The 20,408-nt window shown below is 35.9% G+C and overlaps 1 protein-coding gene across 15 annotated transcripts in view; it reads left to right on the forward strand.

The window, feature by feature from the left end:
• The window catches only part of MBD5 (methyl-CpG binding domain protein 5), a 413,153-nt gene that overhangs the window by 238,239 nt on the left and 154,506 nt on the right, over positions 1–20,408 (forward strand). The window lies entirely within an intron of this gene.

Below are 20,408 nucleotides of genomic sequence, written 5' to 3' on the forward strand. Positions count from 1 at the left end.
AGTTTTCTGGTAGCATCTTTAGGATTCTCTATGTATAGTATCATGTCATCTACAAACAGTGACAGCTTTACTTCTTCTTTTCCGATTTGGATTCCTTTTATTTCTTTTTCTTCTCTGATTGCTGTGGCTAACACTTCCAAAACTATGTTGAATAATAGTGGTGAGAGTGGGCAACCTTGTCTTGTTCCTGCTCTTAGAGGAAATGGTTTCAGTTTTTCACCATTGAGGACGATGTTGGCTGTGGGTTTGTCATATATGGCCTTTATCATGTTGAGGTAAGTTCCCTCTATGCCTACTTTCTGGAGGGTTTTTATCATAAATCGGTGTTGAATTTTGTCAAAAGCTTTCTCTGCATCTATTGAGATGATCGTATGTTTTTTCTCCTTCAATTTGTTAATATGGTGTATCACATTGATTGATTTGTGTATATTGAAGAATCCTTGCATTCCTGGGATAAACCCCACTTGATCATGGTGTATGATCCTTTTAATGTGCTGTTGGATTCTGTTTGCTAGTATTTTGTTGAGGATTTTTGCATCTATGTTCATCAGTGATATTGGCCAGTAGTTTTCTTTCTTTGTGACATCTTTGTCTGGTTTTAGTATCAGGGTGATGGTGGCCTCATAGAATGAGTTCGGGAGTGTTCCTCCTCTGCTATATTTTGGAAGAGCTTGAGAAGGATAGGTGTTAGCTCTTCTGTAAATGTTTGATAGAATTCGCCTGTGAAGCCATCTGGTCCTGGGCTTTTGTTTATTGGAAGATTTTTAATCTCAGTTTCAATTTCAGTACTTGTGATTGGTCTGTTCATATTTTCTATTTCTTCCTGGTTCAGTCTCGGAATGTTGTGCTTTTCTAAGGAATTGTCCATTTCTTCCAGGTTGTCCATTTTATTGGCATATAGTTGCTTATAGTAATCTCTTTTGATGCTTTGTATTTCTGTGGTGTCAGTTGTAACTTCTCCTTTTTCATTTCTAATTTTATTGATTTGAGTCCTCTCCCTTTTTTTGCTGATGGGTCTGGCATAAGGTTTATCAATTTTGTTTATCTTCTCAAAGAACCAGCTGTTAGTTTTATTGATCTTTGCTATTGTTTTCTTAATTTCTTTTTCATTTATTTCTGATCTGATCTTTATGATTTCTTTCCTTCTGCTAACTTTGGGTTTTGTTTGTTCTTCTTTCTCTAATTGCTTTAGGTGTAAGATTAGGTTGTTTATTTGAGATGTTTCTTGTTTCTTAAGGTAGGATTGTATTGCTTTAAACTTCCCTCTTAGAACTTCTTTTGCTGCATCCCGTAGGTTTTGGGTCATTGTGTTTTCATTGTCATTTGTTTCTAGGTAGTTTTTGATTTCTTCTTTGATTTCTTCAATGATCTCTTGGTTATTAAGTAGTGTATTGTTTAGCCTCCATGTGTTCGTATTTTTTTCACAGATTTTTTCCTGTAGTTGATATCTAGTCTCATAGCATTGTGGTCAGAAAAGAGACTTGACACGATTTCAATTTTCTTAAATTTACCAAGGTTTGATTTGTGACCCAAGATATGATGTATCCTGGAGAATGTTCCATGAGCACTTGAGAAGAAAGTGTATTCTGTTATTTTTGAATGGAATGTCCTATAAATATCAATTAAGTCCATCTTGTTTAATGTATCATTTAAAGCTTGTGTTTCCTAATTTATTTTCATTTTGGATGATCTGTCCATTGGTGAAAATGGGGTGGTAAAGTCCCCTACTATGATTATGTTACTGTCGATTTCCCCTTTTATTGTTGTTAGCATTTGCCTTATGTATTGAGGTGCTCCTGTGTTGGGTGCATACATATTTACAATTGTTATATCTTCTTCTTGGATAGATCCCTTGATCATTATGTAGTGTCCTTCTTTGTCTCTTGTAATAGTCTTTGTTTTAAAGTCTATTTTGTCTAATATGAGAATTCCTACTGAAGCTTTCTTTTGATTTCCATTTGCATGGAATATCTTTTTCCATCCCTTCACTTTCAGTCTGTATGTGTCACTAGGTCTGAAGTGGGTCTCTTGTAGACAGCATATATATGGATCTTGTTTTTGTATCTGTTCAGCTCGCCTATGTCTTTTGGTTGTAGGATTTAATCCATTTACATTTAAGGTAATTATCTGTATGTATGTTCCTATTACCATTTTCTTAATGGTTTTGGGTTTGTTATTGTAGGTCTTTTCCTTCTCTTGTGTTTCCTGCCTAGAGAAGTTCCTTTAGCATTTGTTGTAGAGCTGGTTTGGTGGTGCTGAATTCTCTTAGCTTTTGCTTGTCTGTAAAGCTTTTGATTTCTCCATCGAATCTGAATGAGACCCTTGCTGGTTAGAGTAATCTTGGTTGTAGGTTCTTCCCGTTCATCACTTTAAGTATATTATGCCATTCCCTTCTGGCTTGTAGAGTTTCTGCTGAAAGATGAGCTGTTAAATTTATGGGGATTCCCTTGTATGTTATTTGTTGTTTTTCCCTTGCTGCTTTTAATATGTTTTCTTTGTATTTAATTTTTGATAGTTTGGTTAATATGTGTCATGGCGTGTTTCTCCTTGGATTTATCCTGTATGGGACTCTCTGCGCTTCCTAGACTTGATTAACTATTTCCTTTCCCATATTAGGGAAGGTTTCAACTATAATCTCTTCAAATATTTTCTCAGTCCCTTTCTTTATCTCTTCTTCTTCTGGGACCCCTATAATTCGAATGTTGGTGCGTTTAATGTTGTCCCAGAGGTCTCTGAGACTGTCCTCAATTCTTTTCATTCTTTTTTCTTTATTCTGCTCTGCAGTAGTTATTTCTGCTATTTTATCTTCCAGGTCACTTATCTGTTCTTCTGCCTCAGTTATTCTGCTGTTGATCCCTTCTAGAGAATTTTTAATTTCGTTTATTGTGTTGTTCATCACTGTTTGTTTGCTCTTTAGTTCTTCTAGGTCCTTGTTAGACATTTCTTCCATCTTCTCTATTCTATTTCCATGATTTTGGATCATCTTTACTATCATTATTCTGAATTCTTTTTCAGGTAGACTGCCTATTTCCTCTTCATTTTTTAGGTCTGGTGGGTTTTTACCTTGCTCCTTCATCTGCTGTGTGTTCCTCTGTCTTCTCATTTTGCTTAACTTACTGTTTTGGGGGTCTCCTTTTCGCAGGCTGCAGGTTTGTGGTTCCCGTTGTTTTTGGTGTCTGCCCCCTGTGGCTAAGGTTGGTTCAGTGGGTTGTGTAGGCTTCCTTGTGTAGGGGACTAGTGCCTGTGTTCTGGTGGATGAGACTGGATCTTGTCTTTCTGGTGGGCAGGTACACGTCTGGTGGTGTGTTTTGGGGTGTCTGTGACCTTATTATAATTTTAGGCAGCCTCCCTGCTAATGGATGGGGCTTTGTTCCTGTCTTGCTAGTTGTTTGGCATAGGGTGTCCAGCACTGTAGCTTGCTGGTCGTTGAGTGGAGCTGGGTCTTGGCGTTGAGATGGAGATCTCTAGGAGGGTTTTGCCGTTTGATATTATGTGGAGTTGGGAGTCTCTAGTGGACCAGTGTCCTGAACTTGGCTCTCCCACCTCAGAGGCACAGCCCTTACACCTGGCTGGAGCAACAAGAGCCTGTCATCCCCACAGCTCAGAATACAAGGGAGAAAAAAAGAAAGAAAGAAAGAAGATAAAATAAAATAAAATAGTTATTAAAATAAAAAATTAAAAATAATTGTTTAAAAAATTTTAAAGTAATAAAAACAAAAAAGAAAGAAAGAAAGAAGAGATCAACCAAACCAAAAAACAAATCCACCAATGATAACAAGGGCTAAAAACTATACTAACAAAAAAAGAAACAAAAACAAAAATGGACAGACAGACCGTAGGACAAATGGTAAAAGCAAAGCTATACAGACAAAATCACACACAGAAGCATACACATACACACTCACAAAAAGAGAAAAAGGGAAAAGAATATTTATATATATCATTGCTCCCAAAGTCCACCTCCTCAATTTGGGTTGATTCGTTGTCTATTCAGGTATTCCACAGATGCAGGGTACATCAAGTTGATTGTGCAGATTTAATCCACTGCTCCTGAAGCTGCTGGGAGAGATTTCCTTTTCTCTTTGTTCACACAGCTCCCAGGGTTCAGCTTTGGATTTGGCCCCGCCTCTGCGTGTAGGTCACCTGAGGGTGTCTGTTCCCTGCTCAGATAGGACGGGGTTAAAGGAGCAGCTGATTCGGGGGCTCTGGCTCACTCACGCCGGGTGGAGGGAAGGGTATGGATTGGGGGCGAGCCTGCGGCAGCAGAGGCCAACATGACATTGCACCAGCGTGAGGCGCACCGTGCATTCTCCCGGGGAAGTTGTCCCTAGATCACGGGACCCTGGCAGTGGCGTGCTGCACAGGCTCCCGGGAGGGGATGTGTGGATAGTGACCTTTGCTTCCACACAGACTTCTATGTGGTGGCAGCAGCAACCTTAGCTTCTCATACCCGTTTCTAGGGTCTGCACTGATACCCACGGCTTGCGCCCATCTCTGGAGTTTCTTTAAGCAGCGCTTTTAATCCTCTCTCCTCGTGCACCAGGAAACAAAGAGGCAATAAAAAGTCTCTTACCTCTTCAGCAGCTCCAGACTTTTTCCCAGACTCCCTCCTGGCTAGCTGTGGTCCACTAGGCCCCTTCAGGCTGTGTTCACACAGCCAACCCTAGTCCTCTCCCTGGGATGTGACCTTCAAAGCCTGAGCCTCAGCTTCCAGCCCCCACCCGCCCTGGCAGGTGAGCAGACAAGCCTCTTGGGCTGGTGAGTGCTGGTCGGCGCCGATCCCCTGTGCGGGAATCTCTCTGCTTTCCCCTCCGCACCCCTTTTGCTGCACTCTCCTCCGTGGCTCCAAAGCTTCCCTCCTCCGCCACCCACAGTCTCTGCCAGCAAAGGGGCTTCCTAGTGTGTGGGAACCTTTCCTCCTTCACAGCTCCCTCCCACTGGTGCAGGTCCTGTCCCTATTCATTTGTCTCTGTTTTTTCTTTTTTCTTTTGCCCTACCCAGGTACGTGGGGAGTTTCTTGCCTTTTGGGAGGTCTGAGGTCTTCTGCCAGCATTCAGTAGGTGTTCTGTAGGAGTTGTTCCAGATGTAGATGTATTTCTGATGTATTTGTGGGGAAGAAGATGATCTCTATGCCTTACTCTTCTGCCATCTTGAAGCTCCTCCTCCCTATACTCTTAAAATGTCTCATGGTATAAGCAAAGATTGAAGATTATGGACATTGCTTTCTTTGCACTGTACCAGAACTGTGGAATGCTTTGTTTATGAGAACACTTAATTAAGGTTCACATCTCTGTTAAAAAGAAATTCACTTAAATCTGGTTTTATTCATTTTTAAAAATCAAAATTCTTTTCATGACTTGTCCTGTATTATTATTGTTATCTAAGAATAATTGGTACCAGGATGAGAAATTTAAATGAAATAGGAACTAAAGGTTTATGGTAAATAGTTGGGGCATAGGAGTGAAGAGGGAAGGTTTAGTAAGACTTTATTATGAAAAGTATTAAACCAAAGGCTATTTAAAGACAGGTTATAATTTTAACTGTGGGAATAACAAAAATCAACGAAGAGTGAATAACATTTTTTTCTTTTTTCTGATGTCTAACACAGTTGATAACACAATATGACATTCTGTCCTTAATGTTTAACTTCCTAGCATGCTTTTTAAAAGATTCCTTTCTTACAAAAATATTGAGCGTTTTTTCAATTTTCCCAATGCCCTCTCTAATCCTTTGATATTCAAATTATTCTCCTTTGTAACACCCATTGAATCATCATCCATTTTCTCTATTTCATTTTAACTGTATAACTGGCTTTATGTATGATTTGAGTAGTATTCAAATATCACTTTCATTAACCTCATGAAATTCTGCATTTTTCCCAGTATTGACTTTGAGTCAATTTGCATTACATTATTTATAGCCATAAATAGCATCCCAAAGAACATATACATTTACATCATCCAGTGATTAAGGAAAGATTGACCAGCAGAACTTTCATCATGATGGGTAAGGACAGGCTCTTTGGTGTTGAGCTGGGAAGAATATTTGAGTAGGGAACAGTTAGTGAGTGATGCATGCATTAGTCAGTATTTTATGGTGTGAGAACTTTTGCTTGGGTGATGAATATTCAGATAATGGGAACTCTGTTGGGTCTTTCGTCTTCTGGATATGGAACTGTGCCTTTCTGGGTGGCAGATTCTGAAGTTTTTTGAGTTTAATGTAAAAGCTTCCTATCTGACATAAACTCATCAACTATATATTTCTTTAAGTACCATAAAAATAAATGTGTGTGTGTGTGTGTGTGTGTAACCTTTGGACTTTGAAAAAAGTGAATTGATTTCTTCAAAGTAATAAGATGGAAATTCATTCATAGCATTGGTTAAACTAGGCTGCCAGTGTTGATACTGATATTCATTTAGCATGAATAATATTCTACCAGCCAAGAAAAATATTTTTCTATGTAATAGATATTAGACAAAAGAACGTAGCACCAGGTGACTCACTACTGCATTACAGTAGATGCTCCAAGGACAAATCCATACCAAGGAAAAGAAAGCCCTGATGACAGAACTAGATGAACCACACGTGCAGTTAACCACTCACTGCAAGGATGAATTTAGTTAATCTGTCACAATCTAATTTGTTAGAAGTGAGTCTTAAAGTAGAAATTAAAAAAATGAAAGAACGGTAATCTAGAAATGGGGGCTATAATGGCCAAATGTTATAAAACACTAATTAAACAGAACTTTAAAAATTCTGACATGTATTGTTCAAAGACTTTTGAATAATGTTAAGACGAAGACTTTTCTAGGTTTCCTATATATGTAGTAAGTTCTTTGATTAGCAAATAAATCTCATTCTAACCTTAAGTGATTTCTCTTTCCTGTGAACTAGAAGTTTCATTCTCCATATTGCTCCTTTGACAGATAATTTTATGCCAACCATGAACAACTCTTCTGCTATTTTCTGAAACTTATTTAAATCTTATATTGTTACTGAACTACTTTTGTGCTTATACCTTTCCAACCAAACTCTAAGCTTCTTATAATCCATCATACTCTCCAATTTCTATTATTACACCTTGTTAATGGTAGACACAGCCAAAATGTTTATTTGATTTGGCTGATACAAACCCATTCTTTTCCAGAATAAGAAAAATTAACTTGATTCCTATTTAATGTATGGGTGGGTACAATACTTTTGCGAAACTACAAAAAGCCTTTATAGCAAATTTTAACCAATACCCCATTACTAAACTTATAATGAATTCTTCTAATATGCGTTGTGAGTAGAATTGCAGATTCATGCTCTAAAGACTTTCTAAGAGGATAGCATTTATGAGGGTGAGATGATGTGTTCGTGAAGGTGTTCAGAAACAAGTATTTTCTGACACTGCTGGTGGATGTAAATTGGTACAACTCTTGGAAAGCAATTAAGATATATATGTATACCAGAAGCCTAAAGATATTATTATCCTTTGACCCAATTTCTAAAAATCTATTCTAAAGAAGTATAGAAAAAGCATTATTCTAAGGAAACTGTAATATTATTTATAATAATCAACTTTGGAAAAAACCTAAATAATAAGAGTGAATGGTAATAGGCACATTACAGTGCAATAATATGATGTTATTATAAATAATGTTTGCAAGGAATTTGAAACATTGACTTTTTTGTTAAAAAACGTATAAAATTTACGTATACTATTATCACTGCTTTACAAAAGAAATACATAGGGGAAAATGGAAGAAGCTATGCAAAAAAAACCTAACAATTTAACAGTGATTTGTCTTTGAGTGGTAGAACTGTTTTCTTTCTTAGACTTATTTGTATTCTCTAATAATCCTATAAAAATCATGTATTATTTTTAGAATGCAAAAACAAGCTGCTTTTTTTTTTTTTTAATCTAAGAAGCAATACTTAAATCATATCTCTTTGGGGAAAGACATACTTTTAAAAAATGAGAACCCTGCCTTTTAATAGTTTTTAGGAACTTCAAAATAAAAAAGGAAAACTAGAACTACTTTAAAACACTGAGGACCTGATCAAATTCACAGTCATTCCACCATGACTCTTCCTCCTTCCAAATGAAAGAGGCCTCAATGCAGATCATCAGACTCCTTTTCTCATCTGGCCTTCTCTCTCATATATATATATATATATATATATATATATATATATATATTTATATTTATATTTATATTTATATTTATATTTATATTTATGTATGTATACATTCATTTATATATATCTTATATGTATATATAGAAATTTTTATTGGAGTATAGTTGATTTACAATGTTGTGTTAGTTTCTGCTGTACAGCAAAGTGAATCATTTATACATATAGATCATTACAGAGTATTGAGTAGAGTTCCCTGTACTATACAATGGGTACTTACAGGCCTTCTTTTGATTTATCAGAGACTAAGCCAAATGCCTGCCCATTTCAGTGTGGCAACTTCCAGACTCCTGCCCTTACTACCCATTATTTACTCTTCATTTCCTTCTTATGAAACCAGATAGAATTGCCCCTTGTAGCTTTCACCTAATTATGTATGCTGAGTCCAACCTCATGTTTTAACCTCATGTTTTAAGAAACAGACTAGTGAACTACCAAAGGAAAGCTTTACCTCTATTTGAGATGGACTACTCTTAATCTTTCTCGTGTATTGTTTAATGTCACTGACATGGGTGGTTCAGATCGCAGACACAAAACTTCATTTTCTGAAACTCAACTCATATCAGAGTTCTAGTTCAGGCATTGTTGTTTATAATTTGCACATACTAGTATAGTTGGGCCATTAACTTTTTAAAATATATGTAACGGCTTTATTGACATGTAATTCATATATCATACAATCCACCCAATTAAATTATGTAATTCAGTGTTTTAGTATGTTATAGCTTTATTGACATATAATTCATATCTAATACAATCAACCCAATTAAATTATATAATTCATTGTTTTTTAGTATATACACACAGTTGTACAACCTTCACTACAATGAATTTTAGAACATTTTCCTCACTCCAAGAAGAAATCTATACCCATTAGCAATAACTCCTCATTCCCCCCAAGTTATGTTCCCCCCATTGGCCCACCCTAGGCAACCAGTAATCTGCTTTTTGTCCCCATAGATTTTCCTATTCTGGAATTTCTTAAAACTGGAATTATATAATATGTGGTCTTTTGTGACTGGTTTCTTTCACTAGGCACAATATTTTTAATGTTCATTTTGTAGCATATATCATTAATTTGTTCCTTTTCATTACCGAGTAATATTCCATTTGTGTATATACCCATTTTTATTTATCCATTCATCAGTTGATGAACATTTAGGTGGTTTCTACTTTTTAGCTATTATGAATAATGCTGCTTTAAGCCTTTATGTACAAGTGTTTGTGTGACCATATGTTCTTATTGCTCTTTGGTATATAACTAGGTGTGGAATTACTGAGTTATATGGTATCTCTATTTTTAACATTTGAGGAACTATGAGGCTGTTTTCCAAAGTGGCTGCACCATTTTGTAGCCTACCAAGGGTGTATGAGGCTTTCACTTTCTTCATATCTTTGTCAGTGCTTGCTAGTATCTTTTTTATTTTGTTATTACCATCCTAATGGATGTAAAGTGGTACCTGATTGTGGTGTTGTGTATTTCCCTAATGTCAAATGATGTTGAGAATCTTCTCTTGTGCTTATTGACCATTTGTATATCTTCTTAAAGAAATGTCTATTCAGATGCTTTACCTGCTTTCAAGTTGTCTTTATTATTGTTTTAAGAGTTCTTTATATATTCTAAATATAAATTCATTCTTGTGAAGCACAGAAGTTTTAATTTTGATCATGTACAACTTATTCTTTCTTTATCACTTGTGATTTTGGTATCGTATCTAAGAAGGCTGCCTAACCAAAGATCACAAAAATTTATTCCTATATTTTCTTCTAAGAGTTTTATACTTTTAGCTTGTACATTTAGGTCTAAGATCTATTCTGATCTATTTTTGTGTATGGTATAAGAAACATACCCAACTTCATTTATTTTTTTAATGTGAGTATCCAGTTGTCATAGCACCATTTCTTTTTTTAAATACTATAGTTATGTGGTGTTTGAAATAAGAAAGTATGAGTACTCCAACTTTGTTCTTGTTTTTCTTTACTCTAGCTATTCTGGTTCCCTTGAATTTCCATATGAATTTTAAGTTCAGCTTGTGAATTTCTTTAAAGAAGCCAGCTGTAATTTTGATAGAGATTAATCTAGAGATCAATTTGGGGAATACTGGCATCCTAAAAATATTAAGGCTTATGTTCATCCATGAACGTGAGATGTCTTTCCATTTATTTGTCTTCTTTAATTTTTTCAACAATGTTTTATACTTTTGAGAATGTAGGTTTACACTTCTTTTAATAAATATATTTCTAAATATTTTATTCTTTTGATATGTAAATGGAATTTTTTCTTCCTTTCATTTCATATTGTTCATGGCTAGTATAGGGAAATATGGCTGATTTTTGTATATTGATCTTGCATCCTGTAACCTTGCTGAACTTGTTTATTAATTTCTATAGTTTCTTCGGGAATTTATTTTGATTTTCTTTATATAAGATCATATCATCTGAAACACAAATAGTTTTACTTTTTACCAATCCAGATGCCTTTTATTACATTTACTTGCCTAGTTTCCTTGGCTAGAACCTCTAGTACAGTGTTGAGTAAAAGTAGTGAGAGTGGACATCCTTTGTCTTCTTCCTGATCTAAGGGGAAAGCACTCATTCTTACTTCATTAGGTATGATGTAAGCTGTGAGTTTTTCATAGATGCCTTTTATTAGTTAAAGAAGTTCCCTTCTAATTTATTGGATACTTTTATTATGAAGAGGTGTTAGATTTTGTCAAATTCTTATTCTGCATCTATTGAGATGATCACGTGATTTTTGGCTTTATTCTATTGATATGATGTATTACACTAATTAATTTTTGGATGTTAAATGAACCCTGCATTCCTGAGATAAATTCCACATAGTCATGGTGTATGATCCTTTTCATATGTTGCTGGATTTGGTTTGGTACTATTTAGTTGAGGATGTCTGTGTCTGTATTCATAAGAGATATTGTTCTATAGTTTTCTTTACTTGTGATGTCTTTGTCTAATTTTTGTATCAGGGTAATAATGGCTTCAGAATGAAAGGAGAAGTGTTCTCTTCTCTTCTGTTTTTTTGGAACAATTTGTGAAGAATTGGTATTGATTGTTCTTTAAATGTTTGAAACAATTCACCAGCGAATCCATCTGGGCCTAGGCTTTTATATATAGGAAGGGTTTTTTTTTAAGACTTTTTTAGAGCAGTTTTAGTTTCACAGAAAAATTGAGGGGAAGATACAGTGATTTCCCATAAAACCTCCTGTCCCTATACGTGTGTGAATCTTTCATTATCAACATCCCCCACCAGAGTGGTACACTTGTTATATTGATGAATCTACATTAACACATTGTGGGAAGTTTTTATATTACTGATTCAATCACTTTACTTGTTACAGGTCTATTCAGATTTTACATTTCTTCTTGAGTCAGTTGTAGTAGTTTATATCTCTTAGGAATTTGCCTGTATCACCTAAGTTATCTAATTTTTTGATTTTGTATTCCCTTATATTCTTTTTTTTCTACAAGTCAGTAATATCCTCTCTTTCATTTCTGATATTGGCAATTTGTGCCTTTTCTGTCTTTTTTTTTTTTTTCTTGATTAATCTAGCTAAAGGTTTGTCAATTTGGTTGATCTTTTCAAAGAACCAAATTTTGGTTTTATTTGTTCTTCTCTACTTTTTCTAGTCTCCATTTTATTTATTTCCACTATAATTTTTATTATTTCCTTCCTTCTACTTTCTTTCAGTTTAATTTCTCTTATTGGTGTCTTAAGGTGGAAAGTTAGGTTACTGATTTGAGATCTTTCTTCTTTTTTAATATAGGTGCTTATAATTTTCCTCTGAGCACTGCTTTAGCTTCATCCCATATGTTTTGGTACATTATATCTTGTTTTCATTCATCTTAAAATATTTTCTAATATCTCTTTTATTTCTTTCTTGATCCACTGATTATTGAAGAATGTGTTGTTTAATATCTACATATTTTTTTTTTATTTATTTATTTATTTATTTATTTATTTATTTATGGCTGTGTTGGGTCTTCGTTTCTGTGCGAGGGCTTTCTCCAGTTGTGGCAAGCGGGGGCCACCCTTCATCGCGGTGCGCGGGCCTCTCACCATCGCGGCCTCTCCTGTTGCGGAGCACAGGCTCCAGACGTGCACGCTCAGTAGCTGTGGCTCACGGGCCTAGTCGCTCCGAGGCATGTGGGATCTTCCCAGACCAGGGCTCGAACCCGTGTCCCCTGCATTGACGGGCAGACTCTCAACCACTGCGCCACCAGGGAAGCCCTACATATTTTTTAATTTCCCAAATTTCTTTCTGGTACTGATTTTTTATTTCATTCTGTTGTGATTGGAGAACATACTTTGTATGATTCAATCCTTTTAAATTTATTGAGGTTTTTTTTTTTTATTCACAAGATATGGTCTAGCCAGGAGAATGTTCTGTGTCCACTTAGAAGAATGTGTATTCTGATATTCTTGGGTAGAATATTTTATGAATGTCTATTGAATCTAACTGGTTGGTTTATAGTGTTATTCAAGTCTTTTGTTTCCTTGCTGACCTTCTGCCTAGTTGTTCCTTCCATTAATGAAAGTGGGATATTGAAGACTCCAACTATTATTGTTGAATTGTATATTTTTCCCTTCAGTTCTATCAGTTTTGCCTCATGTAATTTGAGGCTCTGTTGTTAGATACATATGTGTTTATAATTATTATATCTTCCAATGGTTCTACTTTTTATCATTATAAAATGTCCTTTATCTTTCATAACAATTTTGTTTTAAAACCTATTTTATCCAGCTTCCTTTGGTTGCCATTTGCATGAGCTGTGTTTTTCCATTTTAAAAATTTCAACCTATTTGTGTCTTTGAATCTAAACTGTCTCACCTATAGCATATAGTTAGATATTGTTTTTTTAATCCAATTTGACAGTCTCTGCTTTTTGATAGATTGTTTAATCCATTTGCATTTAATGTTATTAATACATTTAGATTTGTGTCTGAAATTTCATTCTTTGTTTTCAGTATGTCTCATATCTTTTTTTGTTCCTCTATTCCTCCTTTACTGCTTTCTTTTCAATTAAGTGAATATTTTCTCATGTAATATTTTAGTTCCCTTAATGATTTTTCATTATATTTTAAAGTTATTTTCTGAGTGATTTCTCTTGGACTTAACATGTACACCTTAACTTATCAGATTCTACTTCAGATTTTACTAACTTAATTGCAATGAGATAATTTTATTTCTATATAGCCCTATTTCCTCTTTTGCCTTTTTGTGCTGTAAGTGTTATGCACTTACATGTATATGTGTTACAAACATAACAACACTTTGTATAATTTTATGTCTTTTAAGAAGCTAAGAGAAGAAAGGAAAGCAAGTGTGTGTTTATAGTTTGTTACATTAACCTTCTTATTTACCATTTCTGGTTCTCTTTGTTTGTTCTTGTGGATTTGAGTTACAATCTGGTGTCATTTCCTTACTGCAATACAGCTTTGCTCCCTCCCTCCTCCTTATTGAGCTGGTGGGCACAGATGAGGGAGTGAGTGGGTCATGATTCAAGTGCCAGTGACTCTCACTGTTATTACCAAGAGTTAGTAAATTGTCTTGCATAATGTTTCTTCATTGACTTTGTACCCTTAGGACAATTTCCAGAAATTTTCAGTGTCTTTGTTTTTATAATTTTTACCAGTTATGATCGTTTCACTGGTGAACTCCTCATCCATTTCACAAGTGGATCTTGGTCATTAACTTTTGGATGGTATCCTATCAACCTCTCTGTTCTTCACAGAGGACCTTTATTACTGTGTGATTTATAATTTATTAATATATTGGTATAGCTCTAGAAATCAACGTCATCATGCCATAAATCACTTTATACATTACATGTCAATGAATTACAGCATCTCCAAATATCAATAATACATGTGTAGACTTATGGCCAACAGTGTGAATAGATACTCAACCTAACTTAAGATCACCTGTTTATATAGATGACACTTTGTAAGTCATATACAAGGAAAGGAAATAAGCAATTCTGGGTCACAGCCAATCTTAGTTTTTGTCATGTTATTGCCTTCATCCATATGCAATGTAACAAAGCCAAAGGGGAAACTTTCCGCTTTCTCTGAGAGAAGATGATTCCCTAGTTAACCCAGGCTACGCCAGCCAGGATGGGACAGGCCCTCCTTCCTTCTCCAGCAACCATTCTCTTCCCAGAGCCTCCCTGGCAAAAGGTGATCTTTGCTCTGTACTCTGTTTAAAGAACTTTGTCTCAAGTTCTTTAGAATTTTAAGAGTTCTGAAGTTAAATCTTAAGAGTTTGACTCTAAGGAGTTAAAGAATTTGAAGAGTTCTCACTTCTCCCCACCCAGTCTTCATTGGCTACTAATCCTCCACTCTAATTCACCCAAGAAAACTAGAGTAAAAGATCTTCTGGATCTATTGCTTGATTAAGCCTTCAGGCACCTGCATACAATATGTAAAAAAGGCTCAGTTTTATTCCATTTTCTTGGTAATAATTTTTCTGTTTTGTTTAATAATTGATATCTAGTCATTTCCTATTGTTCACTGAAGTGTTAATATTTCACCCACATACAGGGTTAAAAGGTTTCTCTGTAGTGTTATTCCAATTTTCAAAAATGTCTGGTGGCCTGTAGAATAAACTTAAAACTGCTCAGGAAGTCTTTTATAACGTTTCCTATTTGGCCATAGTTTACTGGTCTTGCCTCATCTCTGATCTTCTGCCTGTGCTTTACTTATACTGGGCCAGCAACTTACTACTTTCTCCGAACGTATCATTTACTTCACATGTTCATGGCTTTATCTTTCAGAGATGCTAAACCAAGTAATTGCAAAAATATCCTGAAAATAATGTGAGGTGGTGGGGCCCCAGTCCACATCTACTGAATCAGATTCTTTACAGATGATGAGTTTTTTAAAAGTTCCTTAGTTGATCATAAAGCTACTTAGGAACCATTGCTGTTCTCTTTTCTCTCTTTGCAGCATCTTCCCTTTCACTTGCTTTCACATTTCCTGACAAAATCTTGTTCAACAGAAACAAGAGACAGAGACCCAACTAAAATATTACCTTCTCTGAAAAGTTTTTGTCAATTCTGTCTCCATTCTTAATCTAATGGATATATGTTGTTGCTCTTGGCTAATTAATAGTAGGGTCCTCTTTCTGTGCTCAGAGAGTTCCCTGCATTCTGAATTAGAGATATTTCCTACCTAAAAGACTTAAAATGCCAACTGTTTACTTTCTCAGCCTTCCTTACATATTGAGTGTGACTCCACAAACAAGACTCTGTCAATCAAGCATACACACAACATCTTTGAAGCAAAACCTAGAGACATTTAAAAACAGACCACAGACTCCATTTACAGAGAAAGTAGTACTAGCAGTGGCAGCTACTTCCAGTGTCCAATATAACAGAAAAGTCATTCTAGTGGCAGCATCCAGCTTGCAGCTCCCAAGCAGGAGCATTGTACACTGCTGCCTCTTTTCTGGCTGGGTCGCCTCCAAAGCTGATTCTGCGACTTCCTGGAGAATTCTGTGAGATGCTTCCTATCTTTTAATAAATTTTTCTGCTGAAATTACACTGAGTTGGTTTCTATTGCTGGTAACTAAGATACAGGGACACCTAATAGAATAACCACCCCATTACACTTCATTCACAGGCCAATATAATAATGAATTATATTGTCTTATAGTTAATTGCCAGTAGAATATGGGTTAGCTATGTCAAGAGGGAAGGAAAGAGCATTTTAGGCAGAAGGCATAGCAGGAAGCCATATGGCTAGAAGGAACATAGAGAATACCAGCCACTGAAGGGACAATGTGTCCAGAAGATAAAGTGAACTAATTGGTAAAAGATGTCAATGGATAGAAAGTTGTTAGAGGAATTAAGTAACCGGATCATAGTAGCTCTACAAGACCATCTGAAGACATTTTTATTTTTAAGTACATGAACAATGTAAAGCTATTGAAGGTTTTTAGCGGCAGATGTTATGCTCAGATTTATATTTTGAAAAAAAATTACTCTATCACATAAAGAATAAATTGGAGGTGGGGAAATGCTGGTTGGAATTCGCTTGGATTTGAGCTTTGCTCATAGTATTATGAGGTTCTACATTGTTCCAAGTTAATCACTGCTTTCTAGCTATGTCTTTCTACTAATTCTAAAATTTTCCTTTTGGAGTAATCCAGGGTGAAGTCCTCCCTCTCCCGTCAGAGAGCCCTTTAACCTTTAAAGCTAACTAAACATGCAGAGCAGTCTGGGGCAATATTTTCTCCAAGTTTCTTGCTGTTTATAAATAGCTATTGCTAATAAAGACATGTAAATTTTTATCAAGTCCATTTAACTTCATATAGATGTATAACTTAGATTGGATTCTTTTGATATCCAGGAATTAAAGCAGTTCTGGTTTGTTTTTTGTTTGTTTGGTTTTTAAGAGCTGGGGTACATTTCATCTTACTCTTTTAAAACTAAAAATGAAAGTATCACACTAAAACATATGCTAATAATGTGTCTTTGTATTATTCTATGTATTGTTATGTATACTATGGCTATATTACAAGAGCTGTTCAAAATTAAAATTAAGTCTGAAGATACTATTTATATTTTTAGTTGGTCTCAGAGAATGAAACAATGATTGCACATGGCCAGATTGCAGATAGCCAGCCAAATAATTAGAGCTGCTACTGATTTTAATAAGTATGACCTTCCGAATTTTAGCATATCCCCCAAAACATTACAAAATGCATTCAGTGGAAAGTCAACAATTTGGTTTTTCATTCATTAGTATAGTCAAAAACCTTTCAGTTTCTGAAGAATAATGTTACCATTCTAGAAAATCTTTCCAAGCAATATCCCATGAGTTTGTTTCTAAGTTATGAGTCTGTTTCTGTTTTGTATATAGATTCATTTGTATTTTTTTTAGGTTCCACATATAAGTGATATCATACCAAAGGGGAAAGGGGGGGATAAATTAGGAGCATGGAACTAACAGATACACACTACTCTATGTAAAATAGATAAGCAACAGTGATTTACTGTATAACACAGGGAACTATATTCAATATCTTGTAATAACCTATAATGGAAAATAATCTGAAAAATATGTGTATATACATATAAAACTGAATCACTTTGCTGTACACCTAAAACTAACACAATATTGTAAATCAACTATACTTCAATAATAATTTTTTTAAAAGCAATATTAAGAACAAAGGCAAGGCATTTGGTGACTAATACATGCAAGGTTGGTAGGGAGACATCTATAAGGCCAGCCTGCTCACAACAGCACTGCAGGAACTAGGGTAGGAATCAGAGGTTAAAGGTCAAGACAGAGGAGTTTTGCAAGTTCCAGACTGGTATCTTACATAAGAGTGATTTTGTTTGCTATTGTTGACCTTGTTTGTTCAAATCATTCTGTGCTTTTTTTTTTTTTTTTTTTTGGCTGTGTTGGGTCTTCGTTGCTGCATGCGGGCTTTCTTTAGTTGCTGCAAGGGGGGGCTACTGTTGCGGTGCGTGGACTTCTCATTGCGGTGGCTTCTCATTGCGGTGGCTTCTCTTGTTGCAGAGCACACGCTCTAGGCGCCTGGACTTCAGTAGTTGTGGCACACAGGCTTAGTAGTTGTGGCTCGTGGGCTCTAGAGTGCAGGCTCAGTAGTTGTGGCGCACGGGCTTAGTTGCTCCGCGGCATGTGGGATCTTCCCAGACCAGGGCTTGAATCGGTGTCCCCTGCACTGGCAGGCGGATTCTTAACCACTGCACCACCAGGGAAGTCCCATTCCATGCTTATTTTAACAAACAAAGAAAAGTGTAGAATTTGCTTAAGAAAAATAAAAGTATATATTATTTGTCCAAAGTACGTTTAAGGTAATATTAAGCTGAACCATATGAATTTGTCATTTTTGTAAGTCAAAAATGATTGAATATGTCAATTTTATGTGGTCCAACCTAATAAAACCTACCAGTGCACTATAACATATCATAACATATAGTAATTCATTGAGTTTGCCCATTCTGAGAAGATAGGTATACATTTTTCTCAATTTTTTAGTATCAACAATTATCTTCTATCAAATAAATTTAGTCTTACTAGAAGCCAAAAACACTTGCTGTGGACATCTTTAAAATACGTTATAAAATTTGTAAGAGAATTTGATGGTAATATTTTTAATGGTAACGAAGGGGCAACAGGGTATAAAATATACTGATGAACTGGCTCAACCTATAATGTTTTTAAAGCCCTCATGGATCTCTGGGCTGATATTCTAGGATTCAGGGATTTTTCCAGAGCCGTCACAGAATTAGAGAAGATATACTCACACTGTAGATCTCCCTAGTTCCTTGGAACTTAAAATCTCAGGAAAGATGAGGGTTAATATAAATAGTTTTTTTTTAAAGTAATTGTGGCAGCTAACACTTAAATAGTGTTTACTGTGCCAGGCACTGTTCTAGGTGCTTTACATGTATTGACTCATTTAGTCCTCACAGCAATACAGTGAAGTAGGTAGTACTGTCATTATTCCCATTACACAGATGAGGAAGTAGAGAAACAGAACAGTTTGTACAAAGTTATACAGCATGTAAGTGCCTGAGCTGAAATTTAAACCTAAGAATTCTGGCACCAGAGTTGGTACTTAACCACCAGTAAACTGCCTCTCAATATAAAGAAGGTCTAGTATCATTCAGTCAATTCTAATATACTGCAAGGTTGCTACATTAGTTGAAATACTAAGTTCCTTAATGGAGCTTGTCAAGTTTCTTTCCATTCTAATAGCTGCTATTCTGGACTGTTGCAATAGTTCTTTAGCTAGGATACAGATTTCTAATCTTCTCCCCCATTTCTAGGCCAGCCTGCATCCTGCTGCTAGATTAGTACAAGTAAATCATCACTTCAGTCCTGTTACTACCTTGCTCAAATCGCTTTCATGACTGTATTTCCACTGCCAGGAAAGGATGTAAATGAGAGCACCCACTAGGATCTGGTAGCATGGCTCACCACAAGCTCAGTATTTCTTGGAAGTTTCCTGTTTTATCTTAAAAATTTGCACAAATTTTACATCCCACTCCATAGTACATCTGTTTCTTTTAATATAAAAGTAATGTATTAAATTTAAATAAATGTTTTAAAATAGTGTTTTAAATTTAAATTAAAACTTAAATTACTTAATTCTGCAAATTTTCAAATAAAATTGATGAGCCAGAATGATGCTTTATATTTATTCTGGGCCTTCTAGTGTCACATGAGGTTTACATTCTCCTATTTGAAGAGCCTGGGTATTCAGGATAGATTTTAGGTGCCTTTGCTTCTTATTTATTTATTTATTTTTGGCTGCGTTGGGTCTTTGTTGCTGTGCACGGGCTTTCTCTAGTTGCGGAGAGCGGGGGGCTACTCTTCGTTGTGGTACACGGGCTTCTCATTGCGGTGGCTTCTCTTGTTGCGGAGCACGGGCTGTAGGCACACAGGCTTCTGTAATTGTGGCTCACGGGCTCTAGAACTCGGGCTCAGTAGTTGTGGCTCGTGGGCTCTAGAACTCGGGTTCAGTAGTTGTGGCGCACTGGCTTAGTTGCTCCACAGCATGTGGGATCTTCCCAGACCAGGGATGGAACCCATGTCCCCTGCATTGGCAGGCAGATTCTTAACCACTGAGCCACCGGGGAAGCCCTGCTTCATATTTTGGAGTCTAAATTATCTGGCCATATTCCAACCTTCCCATCTTATAACTTGCTGTTTCCCTGTATTAATCCTCTGATAAATCCATCTACCCATCCATAATTATTTACCACATACCCTCCTAAAGATGTCATGTACTGTATACCACCTATATATCTTGGCTTTTGTCCTTTCTCCCCACTTGTAATACAGGCATACCTCATTTTATTGGACTTTGTTTTATTGCACTTCACAGATATTGCATTTTTTACATATTGAAAGTTTGTGGCAACCCTGCATTAAGCAAGTCTTTTGGCGCCATTTTTCCAACAGCATTTGCTCACTTCCTGTCTCTGTGTCAAGTTTTGGCAGTAATTCTTGCAATATTTCAAACTTTTTACTTATTATTGTATTTGTTATGGTGATCTGTAATCAGTGATCTTTGATGTTACTGGTGTAATTGTTTTGGGGCACCAGGAACCACACCCATATAAGATATGGAACTCAATCAGTATTGTGTGTGTTCTGACTGCTTCACTAACTGGCTGTTCCCCCATCTCTCTCCCTCTCCTTGGGTCTCCGTGTTCCCTGAGACAAA

The sequence above is a fragment of the Balaenoptera ricei genome, chromosome 7, assembly GCF_028023285.1.
Source record: "Balaenoptera ricei isolate mBalRic1 chromosome 7, mBalRic1.hap2, whole genome shotgun sequence".
In the NCBI taxonomy this organism is placed as follows: Eukaryota; Metazoa; Chordata; class Mammalia; order Artiodactyla; family Balaenopteridae; genus Balaenoptera; species Balaenoptera ricei.